The sequence below is a fragment of the Ctenocephalides felis genome, unplaced genomic scaffold (assembly GCF_003426905.1).
Source record: "Ctenocephalides felis isolate EL2017-DRISC unplaced genomic scaffold, ASM342690v1 CF-g0.4_SCAFFOLD_01886, whole genome shotgun sequence".
Lineage (NCBI taxonomy): Eukaryota > Metazoa > Arthropoda > Insecta > Siphonaptera > Pulicidae > Ctenocephalides > Ctenocephalides felis.
Genome location: NW_020538040.1, coordinates 118892508 through 118900829, shown reverse-complemented (window position 1 = coordinate 118900829; position 8322 = coordinate 118892508). Strand labels below are relative to the sequence as shown.

At 48.3% G+C, this 8322-nt stretch overlaps 1 pseudogene; it reads right to left on the bottom strand.

Moving 5' to 3' along the window:
• Positions 1-3506: 3506 nt before the first annotated feature.
• Positions 3507-8132, bottom strand: LOC113378981 (annotated as a pseudogene).
• Positions 8133-8322: the final 190 nt, after the last annotated feature.

Here is an 8322-nt window from a genome sequence, read left to right as displayed (position 1 = left end):
GCGTGTGGGACGACTTGTCGAACCACGCAGCAGCGCGGTATGTTGCTATAGGTATTATCACTGCTTTGTACAAAGTGTCAAGGGTGCCTCTTTTAAGGCCCCATTCCTCCTTTGCAACCCTCCTGATTTTCAAGATGAAGCTGACTAGCTTCTCCCTCAGAAACTTAGTGTGCGCTACAAATTTTAGCCTGTTATCTATAGTAATTCCCAAGTATCGCACTTCTTTTGTATATTTCAGGCTATTGTTGTCAACTTTAATAATCGGTTGTCTGCCTTCATTAAATTTGCCCTTCATCATCATTGCGACAGTTTTTCCACTGCTGACTCTCACTTTATGCGTCACGCACCAGTCCTCAACGCATTTAAGAGCCATAGTACCAGTTCTCTCCAGATCATTTCTGGAGTTTCCTTTAATTATTAACGCCAAGTCATCTGCGTATGCAATGGGTTCTACATTTTCTCCTAGTTGAACTAGGCCGTCTAGAAGAACGTCCATGCAGAAGTTCCATGCAACAGGACCTAAGGTTAGTGTACTAAGGATTGCTTGTTTGTTATGACTCCATAATTTTTTAATTATTTCGCCAGTGAAGCCGTCTTCTCCTGGGGCTTTTTTATCTTTTAGTTTTAGTAATGCCCCGTTCTACATCGACAGAGTCGATGATTGGTTCGAGGTTCTGGTTTCGATATTGGCGTAATTTTCTTTATTTTAATGTGATCAGCGTTCTCTTGCTGATCACTGTAGGCAGGCACTTTTTAAGAAGGACGTTTACAGTTTCTTCCCATGTTTCACTGAAGTTCCGGAAGGGAGTTCTAGTGAGCATAGAGAAGCCTTCTTGTTTATTTTATTGCATACAATTTGTATACATACTCCAGGGATCTTCGTTACCAACGCTTGTCACAAAGTCTCTCCATGAGGTTGTTTTACGTTCTCTAATCTCTGACATAGTTATTTCTTTGCCTTTTGTATGCCTGCATTTGATTGGTACGTCATCAAGACATAGTCTCTTGGCCCGCAAGAGACACTTTTGGTTCTATTAGTTTCCCGCCTTAGACAAGGTCAGCTCCTCCGACCACCATGGCATGACCTTGCTTCCGGCTTTCCTTTTGGGCATGGATTTGTCACAGATTGCTTTTAGCTTTCTGTTAAATACCTTAATAGCCCTATTTGGGTCTAACCTCTGCAGACTCCAGACTTTGTTGGTCGAATTCCCTCTCCACCAGTTCCCCGAACCTGTCCCACTTAGCCTTTCTTGTGTTATAGCCTGTTTGGTTCTTTATTTGCCTTGTGACTGATGCTTCAAGCACACATTCCAGTTGATCACTTTTGAAGACATATTCGGGGTTGTAAGTGTTACGTCTATATTTGTGTCCCCAGCTTCACTTTGGTATGTGTAGTTGTGACTAGGCTCATTCAAAACAACTAGGTTATTAGAGGCGATCCACTCCTCTAGTTCCTTACCTCTGCTATCCAGAGTTTTTGAAAACCACAGACCAGATTTTGCATTTGCGTCTGTCGTGACTATGATGCGGCGGCCGGCCAGGTTCCTGTGGATTCTGTCCAGCTTTGTCGACTGAGAACTGCATGTAGCAGTTTACGAGATACAAGCTTTCTTTACAAGTACATATCTCTACGCACATTATATGATCACATTCCAGCTCTGACCTTTGAAAGATATCATATTCTCCGTCTCTTACTACGATTGCAACCCAAGGATTGGTCGTTTCCGGTTGTAGTACTCTCAGTCCTGCTGAGGTGTACCCTTTTATCATGCCCCTTATTGAGTAAGGTTCTTGAATACATAGTATGTCAAGTCCTAACTGATGAAAAAAAAGTTCTAGGTTGGCTGCTGCGGATTTAGAGCTTTGTGCGTTAACTTGGGCTGCTTTTAGTCCCATGAAATTTTATTTTGCAAAATTGAAGCTGTTTCTCGTACTCAGGACATAACTTCCAAGTCACCTTGTGGCCTGTCTCCTTGCGTTTATTCTTACGCAGTTACGCATTTTGCGTTTTGATCTTTGGAGCAGTCACTCGTGGTGTGCTCACTGCTGCCACAATTCTCACATTACAGTTTCTCGACTCTGCATACTCTCGCTATGTGTCCATATGCATGACACTTATAGCAACGAGGAATTTTTACATACTCGCTGAGCCTGTATGTACGCCAGTCCATGTAGACTCTGCCCTCGTTGAGTAGTCTACTGGCGTGCTTTCCGGGTAATTGGATTACCCAGTTGTTTTTACCAAATTTTGTTCTGAATTTGGTTACCACTTTGCACTCCTTTCTTAGAAGCTCTCCCTCTGCCTCCTCTAAGTGTTCAAAGTTCTTTAGGATTAGACAGTCCAGGAAGTTTTCTTCCTGGCAGTCTTCTTCTACATCATACATAATTAGTTGTAGTTGTAGCTTTTTGGGCTCTTCCACAACTAATTTTTGCGCACTCAAATTTACTCTCTTAATTATCTCTATGTCTCGCTTTGTTTCAACCTCTAAGACAACTCCTTTATTTCGGAGTTGCCGTATGCCTCTGACTTTTATTTGCTTATTAATGTCTTTAAGACCAGTTTTTACGTGGTCTTTTATTTCGTCATTCGATCTCCTGTCTGTTTTGTCACATTCAGGCCTAATATATATGAATTCGCTTTTTGGCTTCTGTTGCACTATTTGCGTTGGGACTTTTGGGTTGGGTGCTCTAGATGCCACATTTGCATATGACATGTTTGTGGTTCTTTCTTTATACTTGGTCTCTGTTTTTCCGCGCTCTAAAATTTCTTTTTGAAGCATAAGCTCCAAATTCGACCATTTTTCAAGGATAAACTTAATTGCGCCTTTGGAAACTTTGTTCGAATCGTTAAAGAGCAAACTCTCAAGTTGTTCTCTTTCAATTTTAACTTTACTCAAACTATCCGCAGATAGATTGCTTGTGCTCTCTTTAGGGATTGTATCCCCCTTCTCCACCACTTTCTCTTTAGGGGTTTTATCCCCCTTTTCCACCATGTTCTCTTTGGGGGTTGCATCTTCTTTTTTAGGCACTTTCTCTTTAGGGGTTGTATCCCCCTTCTCCTGCACTTTCTCTTCATTCTTGGCTTCTGCCTTTTGGGCAGCGGCCGTTTTGGACAACAAGTTGTCCGTTTTAGATTTAAGTTTTTGTTTGCTGATTATTGTTCCCACGAGTATAGGAGATTAACAGTCGACCCAGGTAGCGCTCCCAGTGCCTGGGCAAGCCTGTTACTGCCGAGGTGTCGGCTGGTGCCTCGGAGTTGGTCGCTCAGGGCTGTATTTCCTCACAGCCATTCACTCCGTCGGCGCGCACCCTACCTTAGAGTTGAGGGTGTTTTTTATAGAGGATCCTTCCTCGTGACCCGGGCGATTAAGCCAAAGACCCCGTTCTCCAGAGACATGACCTAGAGCTTGCGGTATGTGCCGCTTTTATGTGGGGATCAAAGATGTTCTTGCCCCACAACCTTCCTCCTTTACCCGGGCTTAGGACCGGCAGCAGCGCGCAAGGATACGTCTGCAGGCGGAGTTAGTAGATAGGGACAGTGGGAATCTCGTTAATGCATTCATGCGCGTCACTAGTTAGATGACGAGGCATTTGGCTAAATCTGTCCCAGTGTCGGGATACTTCCTGGTTTTCGACCAGTCGCGATTTATTTAGCGCATGATTTCTTCGAGACCAGAGTGCTATGTCGAAAGACAAAAACACCCTAATAGCCGCGGTTCCATCATGCGCTATTGTGACGCAGGATTAACAAGTCTCTCCCACGGGCACCACCCACTTCCCACCGAGGCCATCGCCGGCCCAGGCATGAAAAAACCACCAGTGTTGGAGACCGAGTAGCAGCAACGCGGATCGCTACCGGTCCAATTCAACACTGATGTAGAGGATCCCTCGCAGGTCCATCGGCAACCTACTTTGCAGGGAACAGCAGAGTTTAGTCAGCCACCGATCGCCCTGAATCCCCGTAGAGATGCAGTGCGATCGAGGACCGTCCACGGGGCACCGCGCGGAGGTATCTGCTGCCTTTGACGGGCTATTATAGGATAAAGAAGGAAAACAAGGGGAGGAAATAATAACCTGTCAAATGCCTCACAAGCCAGAAGGGCTACACATAACATAAATGGGACATTACAGACATCACAAATGGGCCTCCCGTGACTGTCCTTCTGCGCTATTAGGAATCATTGAATGAATATATGGGAATCATTTGAGCCCGCAGCTCCGACACATGCGGGGTGCGCTTCAGGAGGTCACCGCCCAATTCAAATTGGTTTCGTAGGTAAAAGTCATGGTCCGAGTGTAGTTGTGTGGGGAACCGCCAACATCGCACACTATCCGTCGAGAAATCTGTTGCTCATCTCGATGGATGTTCTTAGGGCAACAAGGGACGAGGTTAGGCCAGTGCTTTTAGGTTGTTTGGAAAGGAGGGATATATTGAGTAGGGTGCTTGGGGGTAGAGCGCCACGAGACCCAACAACTATCGGTAGAACCCGGCAGTGTGTAGTGCCCGTGACGTTGAGTACCTCTGGATAGAGGCACTCATATTTTTGGATTTTTTCGGAATAGGCTTTGCCGAGAGAATTGCCCTGCTCAAATCTAACAGTAATATCGACAATATATGATCGATCGCCGTCCCAGAGAACGAGGTCGGGCCTAAGCCGTTTCCCGTCAACAGTGAACGTCGCTTCGGTCATATAATGTCCGGCAGGGTACTTGTCGATAAAATCATTACGACATAGAGTCACGATCTCGTTGTGTCTATGTATTCTCTGCGGCTTAACAAAGGAACACTGGCCCAGCACATGTCCAAGGGTCTCATTGGCGGAGTGACATCGTCGGCATTTTATGTCGTTCATGGGTGTTGCTCTAGCAAGGGCTGCTTTGCACCCGAACGTATTTGTATGAAGGCGAAGAGCATCGATATAACGTGAGTTGCCCTTGAGAAGGTGGGGCCTCCAGAGCCAGGAATTCCCGATTTGGTCCTTTCGGAAACATGGAGCTCCTAGACCCTGGGACGCGCAACTCGCCCATCTTCTAAACTCATCCTCGATGGCTCCTCTCTTCGCACTTTCTATGGCCTTGATGGTTAGGGGACCTCTAATGCCTGCACGATATGCCATCTCAGCAACTTTGTTACCGACGTTGTTCTGTTCCCACAGTGCCTCCAAAGAGGGGTCGCCGGAGTCTTGACATCTGACCATCGACCTAAGGAAGGAGTAGGTAGCCACTCGTTCCAATCGCGGTAGGCCAAGTCCTCCGTTTCCCGGGGAGGTGTGTAGAAAAGCAGAGCCGGTGGAGTGAGGAAGGTGGAAGATTTCCCTTACAAAAATGCGAAGAGCCTTATCCAACCCTTGTAAGTCGCCCTGAGATGGCGGGTCGACGGTCAACCGGTACAAATAATGCGGAATGATAAAACGTTTAAGCAGCTCCAACTTCTGGGTGGGCTTCAGCCTTAACCTCTTGATTCTAGGAAGACTGTGATGTAGGTCCTTAAGAGAGTCATAGTTACTCCCGCCGTTTACCCGCGCTTGCTTGAATTTCTTCACGTTGACAGCACTGGACAGAAATCACATTGCGTCAACACCCGCTAGGGCCATCGCAATGCTTTGTTTTAATTAGACAGTCGGATTCCCCTAGTCCGTGCCAGTTCTGAGCTGACCGTTGAATGGCGGCCGAAGAGTACGACTGACCGACCGAAGCCGGCACAGAAACCTCGCAGCAAGAAAGATCCGCGGGGGGCCTAGACACGGGACCGAGCTCGGATCTAAGTCACAAGGACAATTTCACCTTGCCCAGGCCCGGCACATCGGCCTACGCCCGCTTCCCAACCAAGCCCGGCACGCCCCGATCCTCAGAGCCAATCCTTATCCCGAAGTTACGGATCCAATTTGCCGACTTTCCTTACCTACATTTATCTATCGACTAGAGGCTCTTCACCTTGGAGACCTGCTGCGGATATGGGTACGAACCGGCGCGACACCCACCGTGGCCCTCTCCTGGATTTTCAAGGTCCGAGGGGAAGATACGGACACCGCCGTAACTGCGGTGCTCTTCGCGTTCCAAACCCTATCTCCCTTCTAGAGGATTCCAGGGAACTCGAACGCTCATACAGAAAAGAAAACTCTTCCCGTATTTCCCGACGGCGTCTCCAGGTCATTTTGGGTTACCCCGACAAACTTTCTTGCGAGGGCCCGACTTGTAAACGGTTCCGCTGCCGGGTTCCGGAATAGGAACCGGATTCCCTTTCGCCCGATGGGTGTGAAATTTTATTCAAAATAAAATACACCGACATCAACATAGGATTTCTCCTGGGGCTTAGGATCGACTGACTCGTGTGCAACGGTTGTTCACACGAAACCCTTTTCCACGTCAGTCCTCCAGGGCCTCGCTGGAGTATTTGCTACTACCACCAAGATCTGCACCGATGGCGGCTCCAGGCAGGCTTACGCCCAAACCCTTCTGCGCACACCACCGCGACCCTCCTACTCACCAGAGCGTCAAAACGAACTATTATGAACGTTTCTCATGCCTTGGCGGCCGAGTATAGGCACGACGCTTCAGCGCCATCCATTTTCAGGGCTAGTTGCTTCGGCAGGTGAGTTTACAAACACTCCTTAGCGGATTCCAACTTCCATGGCCACCGTCCTGCTGTCTTAAGCAACCAACGCCTTTCATGGTATCCCATTAGCGTCGTTTAGGCGCCTTAACTCGGCGTTTGGTTCATCCCACAGCGCCAGTTCTGCTTACCAAAAATGGCCCACTAGGCACTCTGATCCAAATCTCTGGCTTCACTATTCAAGCAAGCCAAAGATCTCACCCATTTAAAGTTTGAGAATAGGTTGAGGTCGTTTCGGCCCCAAGGCCTCTAATCATTCGCTTTACCGGATGAGACTCGCTCATCGAATGCCAGCTATCCTGAGGGAAACTTCGGAGGGAACCAGCTACTAGATGGTTCGATTAGTCTTTCGCCCCTATACCCAGTTCCGACGATCGATTTGCACGTCAGAATCGCTACGGTCCTCCATCAGGGTTTCCCCTGACTTCGACCTGACCGGGCATAGTTCACCATCTTTCGGGTCCTAGCGTGTACGCTCTGAGTGCGTCTCTTCTCGCAATGAGAGTGAGGCGCCTCGGGATTGCAAGCACGCATCCGTGGATGCGGTCTGTCATCTCTCAGTTTACTTAAGCAAACCTTTACGTTCATTGCGCCTTTAGGTTTTGTATTTCCCAATGACTCGCGCACATGCTAGACTCCTTGGTCCGTGTTTCAAGACGGGTCCTGAAAGTACCCAAAGCAATAGCATTGCTGACCGGTAATAGAGTCCGTTCGAGAACACGGTAGCTAACAGCTCGAGGCGGCATCGATGCCGGACTAGGTCCGACGGCCAATAACCGTCCGTGCTTGCAACCGGCCGAACGCTTAAAAGCGACCCTATACCAAATCATTTATACCGTCTGGCAGTCGGCCGGAGCACGCGGGGTCTGGCGCGAATAAATTCGTGACAGGCTACCGCCGCGGTCGTAGATTGACACCAAACGGGTCGCGACGTCCTACTGAGAGAGAAGTGCATGCCAGCGCCGCCTGACACATAAACCGACGGCGTATCGCGGGACGAATCCCGGTCAATCGCACGCCACTAAATGGAAGACAACGATAACATTGAATCTCTCCTTTCGATCTTTCGGGTTTCTCAGGTTTACCCCTGAACGGTTTCACGTACTCTTGAACTCTCTCTTCAAAGTTCTTTTCAACTTTCCCTCACGGTACTTGTTCGCTATCGGTCTCGTGGTCATATTTAGCCTTAGATGGAGTTTACCACCCACTTAGAGCTGCACTCTCAAGCAACTCGACTCTGAGGAGAGATCCTCTCGATACGCGCAACGGTCGCTACGGGCCTGGCACCCTCTATGGGTAAATGGCCCCATTCAAGATGGACTTGAACTCGCCGCAACGCACCGAGATAATCGGATCCTCCCTAACACTACATTTCCCAGCGTCCGTCTCCGGCCGCGGGATTTAGTGCTGGGCTCTTCCTTGTTCGCTCGCCGCTACTAAGGGAATCCTAGTTAGTTTCTTTTCCACCGCTTAGTAATATGCTTAAATTCAGCGGGTAATCTCATCTGCTCTGAGGTCGTATTATGATTATGATGTGCTCGCAAACGTTAGTAAGCAAGCGCACACAAAATCGACGAGGAACCTTTGAATCGTCCAAATTTGCCGGAACGAAACCGCATTTCGAAGAGTTCGGGTTTCCGGTTATCGGGAGGGTCGCAAGAATATAAAATCTCTAGGACACACAACCCGCCGTAATCCCACAGAACGTC